Source organism: Rattus norvegicus, chromosome 16, assembly GCF_036323735.1.
Source record: "Rattus norvegicus strain BN/NHsdMcwi chromosome 16, GRCr8, whole genome shotgun sequence".
Taxonomy (NCBI): Eukaryota; Metazoa; Chordata; class Mammalia; order Rodentia; family Muridae; genus Rattus; species Rattus norvegicus.
In genome coordinates this window covers 32,663,121-32,685,101 of record NC_086034.1, presented here as the reverse complement: position 1 = coordinate 32,685,101, position 21,981 = coordinate 32,663,121, and the positions used below count along the sequence as shown (strand labels likewise).

The following is a 21,981-nucleotide window of genomic DNA, read 5'->3' as shown; positions in this document are numbered from 1 at the left end:
CTGTCGGTCTTTATCTTTTTATTGGGGGAATTGAGCCCATAGATGTTAAGAGATATTAAGGAATAGTGATTGTTTTTATTTTTGTTGTTGTTGTTGTTAGAGGTGGAATCGTGTTTTTGTGGCTCTCATCTTTTGGTTTGTTGCAAGAAGATTACTTTCTTGCTTTTTCTAGGATATAGTTTCCCTCCTTGTGTTGGAGTTTTCCATCTATTATCCTTTGTATGGCTGGATTTGTAGAAGGATATTGTGTAAATTTGGTTTTGTCATGGAATATCTTGGTTTCTCCATCTATGTTAACTGAAAGGTTTGCTGGATATAGCCCGGGCTGGCATTTGTATTCTCTAAGGATCTGTATGACATCTGCTTGGGATCTTCTAGTTTACATAGTCTCTGTAAAGAAATCTGATGTAATTCTGATAGGTCTACCTTTATGTGTTACTCGACCATTTTCCCTTACTGCTTTTAATATTCTTTCTTGGTTTTGTTCATTTGGTGTTTTGACTATTATATAATGGGAGGCATTTCTTTTCTGGTCCAATCTATTTGGAGTTCTGTAGGCTTCTTGCATGTTCATGGGCCTCTCTTTCTTTAGGTTAGAGAAATTTTCTTCTATAACTTTGCTGAAGATATTTACTGGCCCTTTAAGTTGTGAATCTTCACTCTGTTCTATACCAATTTATCCTTAGGTTTGACCTTCTCATTGTGTCTTGAATTTCCTGAAGGTTTTGGGTTAGGAGCTTTTTGCATTTTGCATTTTCTTTCACTGTTGTGTCAGTGTTTTCTTTGGTATCTTCTGTCCCTGAAATTCCCTCTTCATTCTCTTGTATTCTGTTTGTGAAACTTGCATCTGTGACTCCTGATCTCTATCCTAGGCTTTCTATCTCCAGATCTGTCTTCTTTTGTGATTTCTTTATTGTTTCTGTTTCCACTTTTAGCTCCCTTACCCCCATTGCCTCTACCTCTTTTTCCAAGAGATGGGAAGCTTCTCTAGAGTACCACTCCATCCTGAGGCATGTAGTCCCAGCATGTCTTAATATATCCACTCCCATGTATGCTAAACCAGGCCGTCCAAGTAGGGAGGGATGGGGTCTGATAGCAGGGAACAGAGACTGAGAGAGCACCCTGTTCTACTTGTTAGGAGAACCACATGAACACTTAGCTGCACATTTGCTACACATGTGTAGAGGTTTAGGTCCAACTCCTGCATGTTCTCTGTTGGTGGCTCTGAGTTAGTTGATTCAGTGTGTATTGTTGTAGTGTCCTTGACCCCTCTTAATTGCTCACTTCTATCTCACTCTTCCACAAGATTCCCAGGCTCTGCATGATGTTTGGTTGAAGGTCTCTGCATCTGCTTTTATCAGATGCATGAAGCCTCTCAGGAGATAATTGTTCTACATTCCTGTCTGTAAGCATAACAGAGTATCATTAATATTGTTAGGGCTTGACTCTCTCACATGGAATGGATCTCAATTAAGTTTTCATCAGAGGCAGAGTAGGTGAGGAGACCTCAACCAGGAGGCTCTCATTTTAACTCCGTAAACTATATAACTGAAGAAGACTTGTCTGCCGTGCCCAGAAGTGAGTACTCTTTCTGTGGCCATTCTGTCTGTGTTAAAGTGGAACATCACTGCACAAACCTAAGTCGGGTGAATAGCCATCAGTGTGGGTAGATGGGAGTATATGAGTTTGAAAGGTTTAGTACTTTCTAGAATCCTTGGCAGCCCAACTCTTGACAGCCCAAAAGTGAACTAGGAAGCCTAAGTAAAAAGGCACATTGAAAAGAAAAAGAATTTTATTTTATTTATTTATTCATTTTTTTGAGACAAGGTCTTACTGTGTAGCTGAGGTTGTTTTGAAACCGACTGTGTAATATACACTGGCCACCACCTTGTGACCTGCCTTAGTCTCTTAGGTGCTAGGATCACAGAATGGCCGCATCCACTTTAAATTCATTTTAAATCAGATTTTACTGTAATTCTTATTCAGCTTAAATGGGTTTACATTGTTAATGACAGTTATGGTAGCCGTTGCATTTGACATCATTAGGGTTATAGGGCGAATGGAGTCATTCTATATACTACTGTGGCCATAAAAGCTGTCAATAACTTTGTTTTACTTTTGATTTTCAGAAAGAGTGGTGCGAGTATTTCACCCTAAATAATGTGGATATATTTGAATTTTGGAGCCTTGATTTACTTCACGTTTCTGACTTAAGTGATGAGCCTTTGTTGAAGAATATTGCTTTTTACTATGAATATGAAAATAAAGGAGGTATCAATAAACTATATGATAAATATCACCTTTCTTTAAAGAGAAAATTCATAAAGGATTTAAAGCTTCAAAACCATTTATTTTTCTAAAAATTATTTATTTACTTTATATTCCACTATCAGTCCCCCCATTACCCCCTCATGAAGATCTCCCTCCATTCCTCCCTCTCCTTCTCCCCTAAGAAGGGGGAGCCCCTCAGGGTATTACCACTCACTACTCCTCACTGTGGAACTAAATGCATCCTCTCTCACTGAGCCTGATGAGGTAGCCCAGGTAGAGGAACGGGATCCACATGCAGGCAACAGATTCAGGCAACATACCACTCCAGTGGTTGGGGGAGGCACATAAAGATCCATATGCACATCTACTTTACATATGTGAAAGAGAGGAGGGTGGGATGGGGTGGGGTTTAGGTCCAGCCTGTGCTTGCTCCCTTTGTGATTCAAAAGCCACGAAGGGTCCAGGTTAGTTGACTCTGTTGGTCTTCCTATGGAGTACCTGTTCTCTTTGAGACCCACAATCCTTTCCCCAACTCTTCATAAGATTCCCAAGCTCCATCTAATGTTTAGCTGTGGGTCTCTGTCAAACCATTTTTTAAATGTCTGTTGTATAAATAGTAATTACTTTCCAGTTTCCCAGTCTTTGTCTGTTTAAAATTTTATTTAGTGGTAATCAGAATATAGTAATCCAAATATTTTTCAACTTAATATTATTTCGTAAGTATTTTTGTGAAAAGCATGTGTTGACATTTCACAACAGTTCATTTTTACACATGGTGTATAATGATTATTATAAAATCACTCTCATTAATAAAACATCTCACTATTATTAGATATTTAGAGATTTTTGTCTTTCCAAGAGATAACGACAATCTCTACACTTTCTTTGTGTACATTTTTTGTTGTTGTTTGAATAATTTTTCTCATGTTTTTATAGTCAATGGACAATAAGACACATTTTGAGGAACAGAACTTGAGTGTTATTGAAATGTCTTTTACATCAAGATTTGTTTCCTTTATATTATTCCATCATTATGCATTGGAATAAATTAGCTTCTTATAAACTAATGATTCTTTGCTAATTTTTATTTTAGTTTTAGTTAGTGTTACTGGGTACAAGGTTATGTGTTGTATAATATTTTTATTCTCTTAAAAAATAATTAAATCTTTACTGCTGGTTATTATTAGTTAAGACAGTTTTTAATATTAAGGTGTCAAACAGAAAAGCAAGATTGGTTTTAAGATGTGTCAGGGACATTATCTACAGAGTGATCATTTTCATTTAGATTCAGTCTGAAGCCTACTGAAAATTCCACTGTTTGCCTCATATTTCCAAGCATGGTTACTTGAGTGAAGGTGTGTGTGTGTGTGTGTGTGTGTGTGTGTGTGTGTGTGTGTGTATGTGCACGCACATTGGGAGGTACATGTATGTGGTTCTAGACATAAGTCAATGCTTCTTAATACTGAATATTTTAATTATGATCTAGGCCTGGATTTGAAAGTAGGAGATGTCATCATGAAAGAGTATATACATCTCTGGGACACTGTGTCAAAGTTAGTCAAAAAGTTTGATGTGGGAAAACCAACTCCTCTGAGAACAACAAAAGTTCATTTTATTGAAAAGACACTGTCGCCAATCAAAGGTAATTTATTGCCAACTTAATTTTGAGGAAAAAAATTTAAAGCTCCAAGTAAAAATGATTTTCTAGCATTTATGTGTTTTATATAGTTGTCATGTTCATGTGGTGGTGTGTGATTTGACTAATATTGAAAACATATTTTTCTTGTAAATAAGTTTGCCAATTTAAAAATAAAAAACAGATTTGAGTAAATTCTATTTCTAGCAATACAACCTCTGTCAACTGAAAAATTTCTTTTTATTAAAATGGTGGATGGAAGAGTCTCAGATTCTCTTATATAATGGTAGTTCCACTTACAGCAATAGTGTGGGTGACATCAGCAAGGTAACACTGGGGAAGAGGAGAACCACCTAAACCAGTTGAGAGTCCAGTGTGACTCCATACTCAGCATCTGCCTTATGTAGCAACAAAAGTAACCTGTAGATGTGCGTTGGGAGGCGGGGAAGAATGAGAACCTGAAGAATAAAAAGAAGCCAGCAATCACTTTAGAAAGCTTTTGCCTAAATCACTGCAAACCACAGATGTAAAGATTGTTGTATCTTCCCTGGAAGCAGCCACAGGAGCCAAGGCCAGAGCCAGGTGGTGATGGAACTCAGTCTTCACACCACCCAGGCTCATAAGGACATAAGTCAAAGGTTAGCTCCCCTAGACCAGCCTGTAATGAACAGAAGCGAAAAGGAGTCATACTGGGTCTGCAGCATAATAAATTACTCTTGAGTTCTCTACTTTGGAAGACAGGAGGTGGATGTGAGTTTGGAATCTTGGGATGGAGTACACACTAGTTTGGAAACATCTTTAGTGAGGAACAAGAGAGCTAGGGTATTCTCTAGTTCCTATTTTGAATTGGACTGAGTCAGGGCTATTCCCTTGCTTCTGGCTTGATCTTTGTGGATGATAAGGAGAAAAGTACTAAACTAATTTTTACAAAAGGTGTCTGGGCAAACACAGGAACAGAGAGCATCAGGAGAATTATGATTTTGTTAAATAAAGAGTATTTATTAGTCAATTATAACAGCCATTGAATGCTTCTGATCTATTTATTTTCTATCTATCTATCTATCTATCTATCTATCTATCTATCTATCTATCTATCTATCATCTATCTATCTTATCTATCTATCTATCTATCTATCATCATCTATCTATCATCTATCTATCTATCTATCTATCTATCTATCTATCTATCTATCTATCATCTATCTATCATCCATACATCTCTTTTTATTCATATATCTATTTATCATCTGCACATTTATCTTTTTATTCATCTATCATCTATCTGTCTTCTTATCATTTTTGTCATTTATCTATCTGTTATTGCATATGTTTGTTTATAAACCAAAAGGAAGTTCAAAAGGCTTCTGTAATAATACCAATCACATAACCTTTGTCTTTCACTCTTTTCAATTTCATTTTTTGACTCTGTGTATGTGATCTCTCAAATTGCTATCTTTAGATTCCTTATCTCTTAGTAGACAATGATGAAAGGATTAAACATTTGAAAATAAGTGCCACAGAAATTATCTATCTACTATTTATCTCCTTATCTTCTATTAATAATCTGTCATCTTCATCATCATCATGTATCTACCTTCTATCTTTTTCTGTTTAGTCACCCAGTTGCCTACTTATTTAATCTACTGACCTATTTATTTATTTGTTTGCTTGTTTGTTTATTTTCTACTATGTTCCAAAAGACTCAGTGTGGGAAATAGCTTTATGCACAGGATTGGGATTAGAATATAAAGTATAAATAAAGTAAATATAAAATGTTTTTAAATGTGAAAATTTGAAAAACAATTATTGTCTTCCTGTCTGAAAATTTCACATTTAAATTTATGGCAATTTTTGTATTTACAGAAAGTTCCCAGGAGACGATGCCAAATTTAGGTTTCATTCCAATATCATGTAATTTAGTTGATGAGTTTACTAGAGACATTTTGAAAGACTTGCCTTTCCTAAAGAGGTAAGGCCTAAATATATTTTAATAAATACCTGTTTGGAATGGATAAGTTACTTATTAAAGTTCTTTGAGAAAATCTATCCTGAATAAACTTCAGAAACATGACACATCTAAAATGGTAGATTATATGTGTAACATATTGTCTGTTGACTCTCTTTATGATATCTGTATGATTTTATTTGGATAATGAAGCACCTTACCATTATGATAAATTATTGAAACAAGGGATGGTTGAGATTGTTGGAGACATGAAGAGGTCCTGGTTCCTGAAACTTCTAATAGAACTCTCTTTGGGTTCTATCACACATGTTGTACTCCAGGAAGAGGAAAAGGAATTATGGTTTTCAAAGTTTTACAAGGTGTTGGATTTGGAGGCATGGGTTTGAAGTACATTTTTCTTTTTGTCTTATAGTGATGATCCCATTGTTACGTCACTGGTTAAGCATAAGGAATTTGATGAGCTTGTGCACTGGCATTCCCACAGACCCCTGAGTGATGATTATGACAGGACAAAGGCCACTTTTGATGGTGAGCTTGCTGATTCAGTTGAAAGAATTTAAATCTACTTCACTCTGATATTTCTTTCAAAAGGAAGTGCATTATAAACATAAATGAAAAGTTTTGAGGAAGAACAGTCAATGAGATATTCAGATGTATAACAGGGAGAATGTTAATAGAGAATTATCACTTTGTTTCCTGATAGTTGGTTGTTTATACAGAGCTTGTAGGTATGATAGGGAGAGGAATACATATGTGAACTTTGTCTCATGAGCTTGTCACTGTGTTAAGGAAAGATGGTTTATTGTTTAAGGAATCTGGATGTTCTTTGAAATCTAATATATGGAGATTAAGCTTACAGCTCTATGACTGATTTATTGCCCAGGATAAGGGCTTTATATTTTCCTACACAGTAATTCAAGGAACCAGAATATCTTAGATGGTGTTCTTCTTGGTTCTGCCTTCTTTAGCTTATTCTCAGGGTACACACTGGGAATGCTTACAGTATGTATTAAAAAACAAAAATATAAACAAAAATCAACCACCTAGAGTTTGCGCATAGAGCCCTACTCATCACTGCTGAACTATTGGATATTGAGATTCTGGAGAAAAGACAGTCATTATCTTCAGTTGTATACCATTGTTAGTTGTTCAAACCCACAGACAAACCAATAGTCATGATTAAAATGAATGGGTCATGAATCAAAACAAAAAGATATAAGTTTGGAAAAGAGACTTTTAGGAAGATGGGAGAGATAACAGAGTAAAAAGAATATAAAAGAGAATAGGGTAAATGTGGTAGTTTGAATATGCTTGGCCCAGGGTGTGGCACTATTAAGGAGTGTGTCCTTATTGGAGTAAGTGTGGTTTTGTTGGAGGAAGTTTGTCACTTTGGGGCTGAGGTTTGAGATACTTCCCTAGCTGCTGGGAAGCCAGCCTTCTGAATGTCTTCAGAACAAGATGTAGAACTCTCAACTCCTCCAGTGCCATGCCTGCTTGGATGCTGCCATGCCCCTGCCTTGAGGATAATGCACTGAACCTCTGAACCTGTAACATTTAATTGGTCAGGGTGTCTGTCTACAGCAATGGAAACCCTAACTAAGAAGTTTATACCAGGAGTCAGGTATGGCTGTGATAAGCCTGACCATGTTTTTGTTTGAAGGAATGTGGATTTGGGGACTTTAGATTTGGAAAGCCATGGAATGCTTTAAGTGAGACTTAATGGTCATCCTAGTAGGACTATGGAAGACATTGGTGCTGAGGGTGATTTGAACTCTGGAGATCATCCTTATGATATTTTGGTGAAAAATGTTGCTGCTTCTGCCCCTGTCTGAAGAGTCTGTCTGAGACTAAGGTGAAGAGTCTCAGATTAATTGCATGGACAAAGGATGTCTCACAAATGCCCAGAATAGACTTTGTTTTCTGGTTTACTCTCATGAAAAACATTTTGATCAAGTACAGCAAGCTTAAAACGAGAAAGTACAAAATGTATTGTTCAAGTAATAAAGGGGCACCAGGAAGTAAAATTGAACTGAATCCCATGTTCAAGGAGATAAACAGATTAAGGGAGTGGTGATCTCGGGGCAGGATCCCACCCAGCTGAGCTTATTGTTCGTGTTTTCAGTTGAACAAGGAATAGTTATATCATGTCAGGTGTTATCACCTGGTTATTGTTTTCATTTGGAATGAACTACAATCCAGAAATGGAAGGCACACTTTTAATCCAGATCTTAAGGCTGGAAGACACAGTCTTTTGATCTGGATCTTGAGGAATAGTGGCCATGAAATACCAGGACCAGCCTCAACATTGATAGGGCTTCTGAGAGAAGGGGTATCTGGAACAGAGAAAAGAATGACCGGAAGTCAAATTGGGGATCTAAGGTGGCAGCCTAGGTTCTGATGAGATGACTACCATCTCCCCCCACCCCTGTGTGTGTGTGTGTGTGTGTGTGTGTGTGTGTGTGTGTGTGTGCATTCTGCTCTCTTCTAGATAGGTTTGTTTTTTGTTTTGTTTTTCTCTTTTTTGCTATTATAAAAACTTTCTGGTTAAGACATCTGTCTCTGCTAGAAGAATTCTAAAAGCTATCTGGATAGTTCATGGGTTTTCTTACCAAAGTCAAAAACCCTGCTATAAAAAAATTATTGGATCTTCTGACCAAGTCAGAAATCTTGTTAAGAAAAAAATTCTTAAAGAGCTGTTTTGCTCTCCAGAGGTTCTCCAGACAGTTCAGCTCTTGCTAGAGAAAATTCTAAAGAACTGCTATTCTGCTATTGCCTTTCTGCTAGCTCATCTCATGCAGACCAAAAGCCCAATTTTTTATTTACATATCAGTTCAGTTATTTATTTCAGGTTCCTTTTTAATGATTTTATGAATCAGCATCCTGTGACCCCAACCCTTTGATTCTTAGGAAATAGAAAGCACACGTTTTCTTTTAAAATTGCAAAAGAATTCAGAGATCTTCCTGTCTCTGTTAAGAACAGAGGATAAACTAGCTGGGTGGGACTCTGTCCTGAAATTACCATTTCTACCACACATGGGCCTAACCTTGCTGTGTCCCAGGTTGACCTTGAACTCAGGAATCTGTCTGCTTTGTGTCTTCCTGACTTTGTATCTTTCTGACAAGTTGGCTCACTAATACAGCTGTTTTTGTTCCTTTAGATTCATGAAGCCCCCCATATAATTCATAATGCATCCTTACAGTTTTGCATAGTTGAGAAAGTATATATTTTCAAGCTCATGTGTGTATCCAGAGCTCTTTCCTATAGCCTTAAGGGCTATCCTGAAGATCCTAGTGTAGCATTTTGCTGAGACACTAGCTATACCTTTGACTCGTGGATTCACACACTGTCTGATTATCTTGGAGTCATTAATGTTAACAGCGAGGACATTCCTTGGAGGAATGTGAAAATATGTACATTATATACATTATACTAGGGGCAGGATCTGGTCACTCTGTCCCCCACCAGGGCTTTGCAAGGCTCAGTAATGAAAAGCTTAGGTCTAGCCATGCTAGTACACACCTTTAATCCCCAGAGACAATGGCAAACAGATCTCTGAGTTCAAGGCCTGCCTGGGACAGAGCAAGTTCTAGATGAAAAAAAAATTTAATCCAGACATAGTGAATCTTACTTTTATTCTCAGCCTTCAGGAGACAGAACCATGCAGATCTCTGAGCTCAAGTTCAATTTACAGAGTAAGTTCCAGGTTAGCCAAGCTTAGGCAGTAAAGGAGTTGGAAAACAGAAAGCTGGTAATAATGCAATAAAAGAAGGGGGCCAAGTTCCAGCTCCAACAAGCAGCAGAACTAGGCAGCTTTGGCCATGTGGCTTTGGCTTTAGAGTCAAGAATAGAAGGGATAACTGGGACAATTGATGGTGGTCAGCTGGAGCGAAGAAGTCAGTGGTGATTAAGAAGAGTCCAGCATCACTGAAGTGCAGTCCTCTGGGAAGTGTTTTCTGAGAGCATGAAGAAGCTCTGTTCCAGAGATTGGGAAGGTTATATGGGTGCTGCAGCTGGACTTGGTAATGTGCAAGAATCACCCAGATGGCACTGGTTTTGAAGGCATGTAGGGGTCATGGAGAGCAGCTGAGACTTGTCACTATTAGAGGCCAGAAGAGGCCATTGGTGAAGGTGAAGCCTCAGTTGCAGTTGATGGCCCAGGACTGAAGGAGTCATACAAAGAAGTTGAGGCATGGCACTGTAAAGGGAGTCTATGTGAGGCTATTGGTGAAGCCTAGTTGCAGTTGACGACCCCAGAGTTTTGGAGATGTCAGTACCATGGATGATCACCAAGAAGAGCAGCGGCAGTGGAGTGGATCAACCTGAGCTTAGAGTGCTACAGAGGGCAGAGCTGGAGAAGTGATGTGAGCCTCTTGGAGAAGCCTTGAAGATTGTGTGTGGATCCCAGACATTGGAACAAGAACATGTAAAGGCGGAGAACATGAAGATGCACAGTTTAGAATTTGCCCAGCTGTTTTTAGGTCTTGCTTTGGTCCAATATTTCCTTACTATGATGTTTTGGAATTATCATGTATATCCTGTGAAGTTGGAGGTATGTGATCTGCTTTTGGATTTTTGACTTTATATGGGATTGCAGTTAAGTGATTAAATCTCAGAAGAATTTTTGAACTTTGAACTTTTTTTTTTTTTGTTCTTTTTTTTCGGAGCTGGGGACCGAACCCAGGGCCTTGCGCTTCCTAGGCAAGCGCTCTACCACTGAGCTAAATCCCCAACCTCGAACTTTGAACTTTTAACGTTGTTGAAACTGTTATAGACTATGGAACATTTGAAGTTGGACTAAATGTACTTGCTAGGTATGACCCCCACAGACTCATGTATTTAAACAAGCCTATGGGTGCCAGGGAGTGGAATGTGTCGGTTTGAATATGACTCAGGAAACAGCACTATTAGGAGGTAAAGCCTTGGAGGAAGTGTGTTACTTTTGGGGTGGGCTTTGAGACTTTTTTCCTTGCTGCCTGGAGCCAGTCTTCTTCTGAATGCAGTCAGAGAAGGACATAGAACTCTAAGCTCCTTCTGTAGTGCCACGCCTGCCTGGATGCTGCCATGCTTCCTGCCTTGATGATAATGGGCTGAACCTCTGAATCTGTAAGGCAGCCACAACTAAATGTCTTTTATAAGACACTTGATGATGGTGTCTCTTCACAGCAATGGAAACCCTAACTAGGACAGTAAGTAATTAGAGTACAGAATATACGAATCACACAATATATGAATTGTCAGAAAGCACATTTGATCAATAAAATTAAAAAAAAAATCTTGGTATTTCTTTTGGAAGTAGGCAATGAAAACTTGTCTTGGAAGTGTTAGAGTTGCTGGGAGTTGTTGGCCAGTGGTAGAGCCCTTAACCTGCGTGCCTGGAATACTAGGTTTAATTCTATAGACAAAAAAAAGTTTAAAAAGTGTCGCTTTTGTAGATATGTTAAAAGTTATATGGATGAGATTGCCTAATTTAAGATACCTTCTCTGACAAAACTGATTATGTAACATTACTGTTCTATAATAGAATGAATACTGCCTGGGTACAGAATGATGTGAAGATTTAGAGAGATGCTACTAATAAATCATAGAAATTTTATTTACATTTTTTCTTTTTTTCAGACAAAAAAGACCCCTATTATCTTTCACGTTTGCAGAAGTATCATCGTTTTCAACGATTATATGGGAGCTCATTAGAATCAGTCACTTCAAAGATGATCACAACTGAAGGTCCTAAGCCAAAGAAGGATTGTATTAAGTCTAAGAGAACAAAGGCACATGTATGTTTCTGTCAATTTTATTATTATAAAAATCTCTCCATAGATGTCTTCCTTTCTTAGTTGTATGGCTGTACTGGTTTGAATGCGATGTCTCCTACAGCCTCAGCGTTTGAATGTGTGGCCTCAGTTGGCAGCCCAGTTGGACAGGCTCAGGAGGCAGTCCTTGCTGGAGACAGCATGTTACTGGAGGCCAGCTTTGAGCGTTTATAGAGTTGCTCTTTGAGTTGGCTCTCTGCTTGCAGTTTAAGATGTAAACTTTCGGCTTCTAGCTCCAGATGTCCTGCTTCTGCACAGCCATAATGGATCCTTATTCCTCTGGAATCATAAGCAAAAATAGCAACTTTCATCAACAAGTTATCTTGGTCATGGTGTTTTATTGCAATACCGAAAAGTAACAAACACAAAAATATTATCATACCTGCATAGAAAGTCTAATGTATAGAAATTATTATGTATAATCCTCTCTATGTAATGATATATCTGTATTTAGAGAAGCAAATAGAGTGTTAGGTGACTAAAGGTTTGGTTTAAAATTTTGCAATAACATTAAGATATAGTTTATTAGCTAATAAGAGTCAGAAGGTTTTTACAAATGTAGCAAAAATAACACGAAACACATAGGTTTCTTTGCTTGAATTACATAAAATTTCTGCATCTTTTCCAAAGTATTTAAATAATTACTGCACTGACCCTGTTTTTCAGGTGCAAAGTTAAGGTCGTTTATTTCCTTTTCCCATACAGTTTGCATCCTTTTTCCACTTACCTTACTATTATCATTTTCTGCCATTTTTGTATCCAAAGGCCCTAATTGAGGATAAAATACAGGGGATAAAACCTCAATTTATTTCTACACTAATGTACTAAGATAATGTTTGAAAATTATATGTTAGTATTTATGACCATATTCCTGTGCAAGATTATTTTTTAAAACCGGATTTAACTAATTTGATGACTTTAGATGAAAATCACTCTTTATAAATTAAACTCCTTAGCCTTTAGTGGGCGCCAAAGCTCAGAAGGTGTTTATTTCATGGGAAGGGTTTTAGTACTGGTCGTTTTGATACACTGTGGAGAACCCAGTGGGGGAGGAATTGTGATAGGTCAACCTTACCAGAGGCAGTTAGTGTGGTAAAGTCATCAGAAGCGAAGCCTGAGAAGAGCGCCCCTCCCCCCCCCACCCGCAAAGAACACAAAAGGGTTTTTTTAAACTTTTCATTTCTGGGGGCTTGTGTTTTGGAGAAAAGCAACAACAAGTGCTATTTCTTTGCCAGGTATGCAACTAATTAACAGGCATGGAAGTTCAAGTTCCACAGCTCTTAAGGGCAGCCCATTTAGGGGACTAACAACAGCTCTCTCATATAATAGTTAGAATAAACAGACAGCATTGCACTGTTTGTACTCACCTCATGTTAACGCCAGGGGGAGTCTTTGCTCCTTGAACTGCTTCACAGATCCACTGAGGAATGGTGATTGGCTCATCCTTCCTTCCCATTCCCCTCCCCCATCCTCCCACCCTGGCTCCTCAAAAGCAAGTCTAATAAGTTCCTGCTTACCATCATTGCCTCTTTCTCATGGTTGGAACCTTTTCAGTTTCATACCCAAATCAACGAATTCTTTCCCTGTTCATATAGGAACAGGAGGAGGAGGAGGAGGAGGAGGGAAGGAAGAGTATTTTTTCCCTTCTGTTCCTTCTCCTCTTCTTCCTCCTCTTTCTTCTCTGTCTGGTTGTCTTCTCTGTTATAAAGTAACAAGCTGGCAAATTCTCTCACCACACAGCATAAGCAGACTGAAAAGAAGTATAAGTTTCACCATTCCCAATTTTAAAAATTAAATGAGCCATCCAAGATATTCCACACCATTAACTTTTTGTAGATGTCCTCTATGACCAACAGGGTAATAAGTCTTCACATCTGAGACAAAGGGAGCTCTGTGCTTAACAAAAGTCTAAGGCTTTCCATTGTCTTAAGTAGAAAAACTGAGGCAAATGGACTTACACTTGTAAACACTTCCTTGCAAGTTTAAGTGATGGGAAACCTAAAATATTATTAATTGGAATTAGTTTGAGAAATCAGCAGCTAAATATGACCTTATTATAGATGCATGTTTAAGTCTTATTGCCATGACTAACCTGAATAATGGACTTTTTTGTCAGAATTCTTTTGCTAACATAATTCTCTAATTTGTCTTTTAAAAATTACTTTTTATTTATTGTTTCGGTGTGTGCATATTATGAATGTGGGGGTGCCATGGTATGTATATGAAGGTAAATGAGAGGGGATGCTATCCTGTATATGTGAAAATCAGTGAAGAGAATGTCATGATATGTATGTGGGCATCAATGGGGAGATGCCATGGTGTGTATATGGAGGGCAATGGGGAGATGCTGTGCTGTGTATGTGGAGGGCAATGGGGGGAGATGCCATGGTGTGTATGTACCAGTATATGTATATGGAGGTCAGAAGAAAGATTTGTGGAGTCCTCTCCTTGCACATTTACATAGATTCTTGGAATTGGACATGAGCATCAGGCTTGTAAGACAATCACGTTTACTTGCTGAACCATGTCACCAGCCCTCTAATGTGTCTATGTAAAGTGAAATAAAACAGGTCTACAAAGCCATAGTAAAAGTGGGTACATATTGTCTTTAAATCAGTTGAAAATGTTTATTTAAGTAAGTCAAATTATATGTGTATATGTATTATATACATATACATTATATACATGCACATATCCATATACATACATATGTTTGCATATAATCTTTATGCACTCCTTGCTTTCAGCCCTCTTCTCTTATTTACTCATTAAACATTAAGGACTAAATGCATTTGGCTTAGGCAATCCAGGTAACTTTGGTGCAATTTTATCTCAAGGATCTCTTGGATAAGTTGGTGTGTGTCTGCCTAACTTAGTTTCCACTTGGTTGCTATGATAAAATACTTTGATAAAAACAACTTAATGGAGAAAGACAATATTCTTCCTGCCAGCTCAAGGATACAGGGTTCATCATGAGGTGGCATGTATCAAGGCAGTAGTCTAAAAAGGAAGAATTATGCATGTATGTACAGATGTAGTAAACCTTGAGAAGTTTGATAGATCCTTGGCAGAGGAATGAAATATAGGGTCAGAAAGAGATCACAATAGAAATATCACAATCATGTAGGGAATAGAAAGGTGACTTGGTAGAAAAGGCAGCAGGAAGTCCCAGAAAAATCCTAGAGAGAAAAGCAGGTATCATTGCATAGAGATATGAAGGACTCGTTGCAAAATGTCTTTGATTTTATTACATTTACTCTTTTATTTTTAAAACTACCTAGATATTTAAGAAATAATCCATAGCAAGTCTTTATATTCACTGAGTTAAAATATTATGGTTTCAATCAACAGTGTCTTAATTAAAAAAGCATCTATTATGATTATTCAACTATAGGATGTTGGTCAAAATCATCAGTACATACTTAAAATATCATTTAATTCAAGAAATGTGCATTCAACATAGTTCTTTCCCATTATGAGATGTGTTTTTTTTCCATTTGGACAGAAGACCAAGGCTGAAATAATTGTAAGAGAGAATAAAAAGAGATTAATTGCTGAGGAAGAACAAAAAGAAGGGCAAAAATGGAGTGCCCTGTCATTTTCTATCGAGGAGGAGATGAGAAGGAATTTAAACTCTGGAATAAAGAAGCTGGAAGAGTTCTTGAAATCATGTAAAAGTAGCTCAGTGAAAACTCAGGCTGAGAGAGTTGGGTTACAGGCTTGCTTGAAAGCCTGGAAGGAACATTGCCGAGCTGAAGGTATGAGGTGTATAACCCTTGGCTTCCCTTGAAGTAGAGAGGTCATAGAGATGCAGGGATGGTGTTTTGTCACTCGTTAATGAGAAATCTGTATAGGAGGACTATTGTTGTAAAAATATAAAAATAAAAAGTAACGGTGTTGCTTTGCCCCACTAGGTCCGCACTGCAGTGCCCCAAGATATCTACTAGATATCTTGGCAGAAACACATCCCAGCCACGCACTTTCCTACACTCAAACCTTCACATAAAAGAACACACAACACAATAATCTTTGACCCAATTGATAAGATATAATTGCCCACTTAAACATACAAAGCCTGGTACCATCCATCCCTTGAGAACATTAATAACAACCTGTAAATACACAGAGTAGAATCTTAACATCACCTGCCATCTTGTCCTGCCACAGCTTCTCTGCCTCTCTCCCTCCTGTCCTGTCTCTTCCTCTCTCTCCTAGTCTCCTCCTCCTCCTTCAAACTTCTCTTCCTCCCATCCTTCCTTCTCCTCCAATGACAGGCTTCCTTCTATCCTGTACCTGCCCCTCACAAAGTCAGTGGTGGTTCTGGTGAAGTCATCTGACTTCTGAGTACATGACTAGGTAGCTGTCCTTGGGGCAGTGGAATTAGCGTCAAAATACAGATAACTTCAGGGCAAACCACAACATAAGACTTACAAAGGATTACAGCCTCTGTAATCAATGAGCACTGAAATCTCAGTGAGTTGGCCAACAGTGAAGACATAGAACATCGCTAAGCACAGTTAACAATAGGTTTAAACTCACTGCTGACTGAGTAGAGAGCACAGTTAACAAACCCAATAACAGTCAGGCACAGAGGGAAGAACCCATCACTCCATTTTGAGTTCTGATATATAAACATTTTCTTCCTGGATAAGTTGGTGTGTGTTTGCCTAACTTAGTTTCCACTTGGTTGCTATGATAAAATACTTTGATAAAAACAACTTAATGGAGAAAGATGATATTCTGTCTGTCAGCTCAAGGATATAGGGTTCATCATGAGGTGGCATGTATCAAAGTAGCAGGAGCTGAATTACTGGTCACATCATATCCACAATAGGAAGGCAGAGAGGTATGGATAAATGCGTGCTTACCTCAGTTCCATTTCTATATAGGCCAAGATTCCTGCAGAGGGCACAGTTCTACTCACAGTTAAGATGGGGTTTCCTGTGTCAATTAGGCTAATAGAGGTAATCTCTTAGAAGCATTTTCAGAGGCCCTCTAGATCTTATAAGATTTACCGTCAACACCGAGCTTGCAGACTTCAATACTGATTACCCCTACTATACAGACTTCTTCCAAGGTCAATGAGGGTGCCATGTATGGTCCTTTACAATTTCTATGGACAGAAACAGGAGAAGACACAGAGATAAGAAAATGAGGATAAAGTAGGACTGAGTAGATAAGAGATATGTAAACTGGTTAAAAGTGTGTGCTTTACCTTAGTGTATATTTATCTTTCTCGCCAACCAAGACACTGAACCAGGATTTGCAGTTAGATGCCACCAACAGAGATCGGTGGCTTAAAGAATATAATGCTTTATTTCATTTAGAGATCACCTGTAGGTGCTTTAAATTTAAAACAAAGCTCCTTCTGGAATTTCCAGGTTCTTCTGTCCAGTAACAAGAAATTGGGCAGGACCCATGGTTCTTGGTAGAAGCAGAGGCAGGCTGTTAAGGAGATATCAGAAATTCAACATTCTTATTTCCATGCCCAGAGTTGTGACCTTTTATAAGTCAATTACATAGCTCCCGCTTAGTCTCCATGTGCACACTAAAGTTTTTATTTTTGTGCACATGTGCGTGTGCACGTGTGTGCGATGACCACTGATGTATAAGAAGGCATCAGATTCCCTGAAGCTGGGGTTCCAGGTCATTATGAGAATTCTGACATTATGGCTGAGAATCCCACTTTGTAAGAAAGGCAGCTGTTCTTACCATGGAGCTGTCTCTCCCGCTCCCTAGCCCTCCTTCTGTGTACGTTCCTGGGTACCAAAATCTTTTACTCAGATATCATGAGTCAGAACTTAGTCATAGGCCACTTGAACCACAAGGGGTACCTGTAAACATACTTCCCCCCAGGTATGTAGAATTATTAATGGCATAGAGACATAAGAAATCTTTGTAAATACATGGTAGATAGAGAAACTAAGAGTAGTAACTGGCACAGATGTCCTTGTCCTTATTTTTCGTACAACCAAGTTTTACTTACCCTCCACATCCAGTTCATGAAATGTATTTCCATCAATGCTTCCTCGGGAGTCTGACTCCTAACACCTGTAGTTTCTAATGCTCCATGTGAGCCAATCACATATCATATATTCTGTAAGTGAACCGGATGATCCCGGAGGGTACGACCTCTATTACATTGGCTTGGTAGAGTCTTGGATAGCAGCTTTCAGTATGGGATTGGTAATACTTGGTAAATAGGCGGGAGTGTACACTAACTAAAAGAAGAGCAGAACCAGGACAGTCGAGGTGAGAATGGAAAGGTTAGCAGAGGGGAGAAACAAACAGTGTATACAACGCTAGAGAAGTGGACAGGTTTTCAGAGTCTGGATATGATAGCTGGAAGAGATGAATTGCACTGAAAGAAGGGATTCAGGGCTTATATCCAGGATTGCTGGTAGATTACAATAGGGCTAAATGAATATTGCCAAGATTATAATATTATATTTAAATTTTTTTTTCTTGAGCAGAGGAGACTTGGCACTATAAGACAGAGAAAGGATGTGTAATTCACTATAAAGTTCTATACACATTACATTTTAACCATACTTTAATTTTGAATGGTAAGATTTTTATCTAGTCTTTTCTATTCCAAAATATCTATTAATGGTGAGTAAGAGAGTGAGTGTCCTTAGGTGTTGAAGACTAATAAGCTAGATGCTTGAGCTCCATTAATTAACATTTGTTATTTTGATGGCTTTTATAACAATTTTATTATTTATATTTTGTACCAAGGTAAAACCACAAAAGACTTCAACATAGCTGTCAACATGATGAAGAGGATCCACTCCTTGTTGGAAAAACAATCTGAATTTTTGCAAGAAGCAGATCAAAAACTCATAGCCAGATGTCTTACGTATTTAGGGTTTTATGAGCTAGCAGATTCTTTATGTCCAACCCAGGTAATGTTTTGCGATAGCTTCATTTTTACTGAACTGTTATTTGCTGTATGCAAAGCTTCCAAGGGACAGCCTTGTCTTGGGGGAGGTGTTTTGAGAGCAGGGGTGTCTGGGAGTAGAAAAAACAAAACTCTAAGTCTTAGTCAAATTGTGGGTCCAGGCTGGTGGCATGTGTCCTGCTGGAGATGGCTTCCTAGACAGCTCTCTGTACATAGCTTTTGGCTCTGTAGTGCGCTCGAGACAGCTTTCCAGACCACTGTCTCATTGTGTTGTGCTCTGCTCTAGACAGCTTTCCCTTGCTCTTCTAAAAAACTCTCTGTTTGAGACAGCTAGCTTTCTGCTAGTAAAAGTTCTAAAAGCTCTCTGGGAAACTCATGTGTGTTCTGAACAAAGTCAGAAAAAAAATTCTAAAAGAACTGTGTTTGCTTTTCAAACAGCCTTCTCTAGATAGCTTCTTATAAACATTCTAAAAAGGGTTTTCTTCGATCTCTAAGTAATTCTTGGGATTTTCGACCAAGGTTAGAAATCTTATTAGAAAAAAACTCTAAAACAGCTATGGAAAGTTCTAAAAGAACTGTATATGCTCTCCACGAATCTTCCTACTAAAATCAGAAATTCTGTTAGAAAAAAATTCTTGGAGAGCTGTGTTCACTCTTCTCTAGAAAGCTCAGCTTTCACTAGAGAAAAATTCTAAAAGAGAGCTGCTATTGCTTTCTCCTAGCTCACCTCATGCAGACCAAATGTCCAATGTTTTTTATTTATATAACAGCTCAGTCATTTACTCCAGGTTCCTTTTTGACCCTCCCATGAATCAGTAGCATTCCATGATAGTAGCCCCTTGATTCTTAGGAAGAGATAGCAAACACAAGAACAGCTGAGTGGGAGAAACCTCACCCTGATACCACCTTTTCTACTATACCTGTGCCTGAACCTAAATTCCCTCTGTTCCAGTCTGATCTGAACTCAGGAATCTGTCTGCCTTTGTAAGCATAAACCAAAAGAACTCAGCACAGTGGAATCTTGCCTTGGGATCATAACTCCTTAAATCTCTTTATATCCTTCCTCAGTATCTTTCTGACAAGCTGGCTCATAGTGTAGCTGCTTCTATTCCTTTAGATCTATGGAGCCCCTCATATAATTCATATTTCATCCTTACTGTTGGTCCTGATCCAGGGGCAGGAACTATGTCATTCCACCTTTACTAAGAGCCATGCCAGACTTAGCACAAAGCATCCTTTAAATACAGTCATCTCGTTTAGGTTTGTTTTTAATAGAGAGTAGTGTCTTAGTTAATCCAACTGCCAAAAGGTTGAATTAATCGAGAATTGGAAATGTTTTATACAACTTGGCTATGCACACTAAATGTCAGATGATTTATGCAGACTTTAAAGATTAACCTTATACTTAATACTAGCAAAACAACTCAAATCTATAATGGCTGTTTACTTATTTTAGATATGTCAGGTTGTAGCCACAAATATTAGCGTAACCATTTGAAAATATTAAAATCCACTGCTTTATTTATACTTCAGGAAAGTGGTAAGGTCTTCATGATGTTTAAAAGGTGTTTTCCATAGAGAAGAATTCAGTCGTAAGTATCTCAACTGTTTAAATTGCTTTCAAAGTAATCTTTTAAAACAATGCAGGACACAGCAGATGACGTAAAGATGACGAAAAAGAAATACTCAGTTGGGATTGGGCCAGCTCGGTTCCAACTACAGTATATGGGTCACTATCTGATACGAGAAGAAAGGAAAGACCCAGACCCCAGGGTCCAAGACTTTATTCCTGACACGTGGCAGGTAAAAACATGAATAAGAAGAATGATTATATTTTGTAATTGTGTATGAGTGCAGGAGCTTTTAGCATTACAGTTGCCTCTCCTCGTTTGTGTTGGGATGTTCATATTTGCCCTTATCATGGAACTGCATAATATTCAGTTACTTCAATTCAAAATCATTTCACTTAAAGCACTTTGCTGTTTGACTAATTTTTTTTCCATTTAAAGACATTTAAGAATTCATTCGCTATGTAGAGTATTTCCTTGGTGAGATATTGGATGGATCCATATAGAGAGAGTCAAAGCTTAGAGATGTCTGTGCTATGCAGCTATTACCATTTCGTACCAGGCTCCAGGTTTTCTTTCTGTCATTTGAATGTCGTATGTAAACAATGTAAATATTCACCAGGACGTTTGGGTAGTTCAAACAATGGGAAACTGTTTATATGTTTACAGACTGCACATGTTACCATTCTACATATTTTTCTGTAACACTCACACACACACACACACATACACACACACATACACACACATACATACACACACACATACACACACATACATACACACACTATACATATACATATACATATACATATACATATACATATACATATACATATACATATACATATACATATACATATACACATACACATACACATACACATACACATATACATATACATATACATATACATATTGATGGCTACAAAATTTGGAAGTAACCACTTCTGCATACATTGACCAAGAGCATTATTTACATTTACAAATGAAATTTCGTAGGTTCCCTCTGACTAGGCAAGCCACTTTTCATTAATGTAATGAAAAACTTGAGGCACCCTAGCTTTAACATAAAGAGGTTTGTTTGCCTTCCACCTCTGGGCTTTCAACACAGGGCAGTCAAATTCTCTCCTAATTTCCATGCATCCCTGAATTCTTTCATTTTCTTTTCACATTGAAGTGTGGCTTGTGGGGAGGACTAGATTCTTGGGGTGGGCAGGTTGGGATTTGGGAGTACTTGATATCTTCTGTACTTCATATAGGTTTTTCCCTTCTTTTGACTAGTCAGCATCTTGATGAATAAAATCATAGGATACAAAGATAATACCCCATATAGTCCCTATAGAGGGTAAGAAGCAAAATGAAGAAATGTTATTTCTGCCCTTCATCATTTTGCTTACCGTTGGAAAAATAGGGATGGGCTGGTTCCAACAAAGACACTCTGTTCTCCAAACTATTAAAAACAACCTTCCTAATAATATTATTCTGACACTCTTTTGAGTGATTTCTCTTTTTTATTATATATCCACTGTACAAATCAACAGGTTTCAGGGTGGTCTTTTCCTCCATGTATGTTGCATACTTTGGCCACATTTCCATCAATATACACATGTGATTCCTTGACCTCGTCAATAGCTCCTTTTTCCTGAATAGTCTCTTTTCTCTGTAAAGTTATTTTTAGTCTTTATACTCCATTTTCATACATAAAACTCATCTCTCAGCTACTCAGAAAACAAACAAGTCACACCATTTGAGAGAATGAATAGTGCATTAGATTTTTCTTTTACATTTTCTGTGTGTCTGTGGCTCTCCCTTATTGAGGTTCAGA

The 21,981-nt window shown here is 37.9% G+C and overlaps 1 pseudogene across 1 annotated transcript in view; it reads left to right on the top strand.

Annotated features, from left to right (window-relative positions):
- The window catches only part of Ddx60l1 (DEXD/H-box helicase 60 like 1), a 109,981-nt pseudogene that overhangs the window by 32,333 nt on the left and 55,667 nt on the right, over window positions 1-21,981 (top strand). Inside the window, exons 10-17 of the transcript XR_010058378.1 lie at window positions 2,130-2,271; window positions 3,758-3,913; window positions 5,771-5,876; window positions 6,286-6,401; window positions 11,491-11,648; window positions 15,190-15,442; window positions 18,423-18,589; window positions 20,233-20,388. The product of XR_010058378.1 is annotated as a DEXD/H-box helicase 60 like 1 (transcript). The remainder of the gene's footprint in view (window positions 1-2,129; window positions 2,272-3,757; window positions 3,914-5,770; window positions 5,877-6,285; window positions 6,402-11,490; window positions 11,649-15,189; window positions 15,443-18,422; window positions 18,590-20,232; window positions 20,389-21,981) is intronic.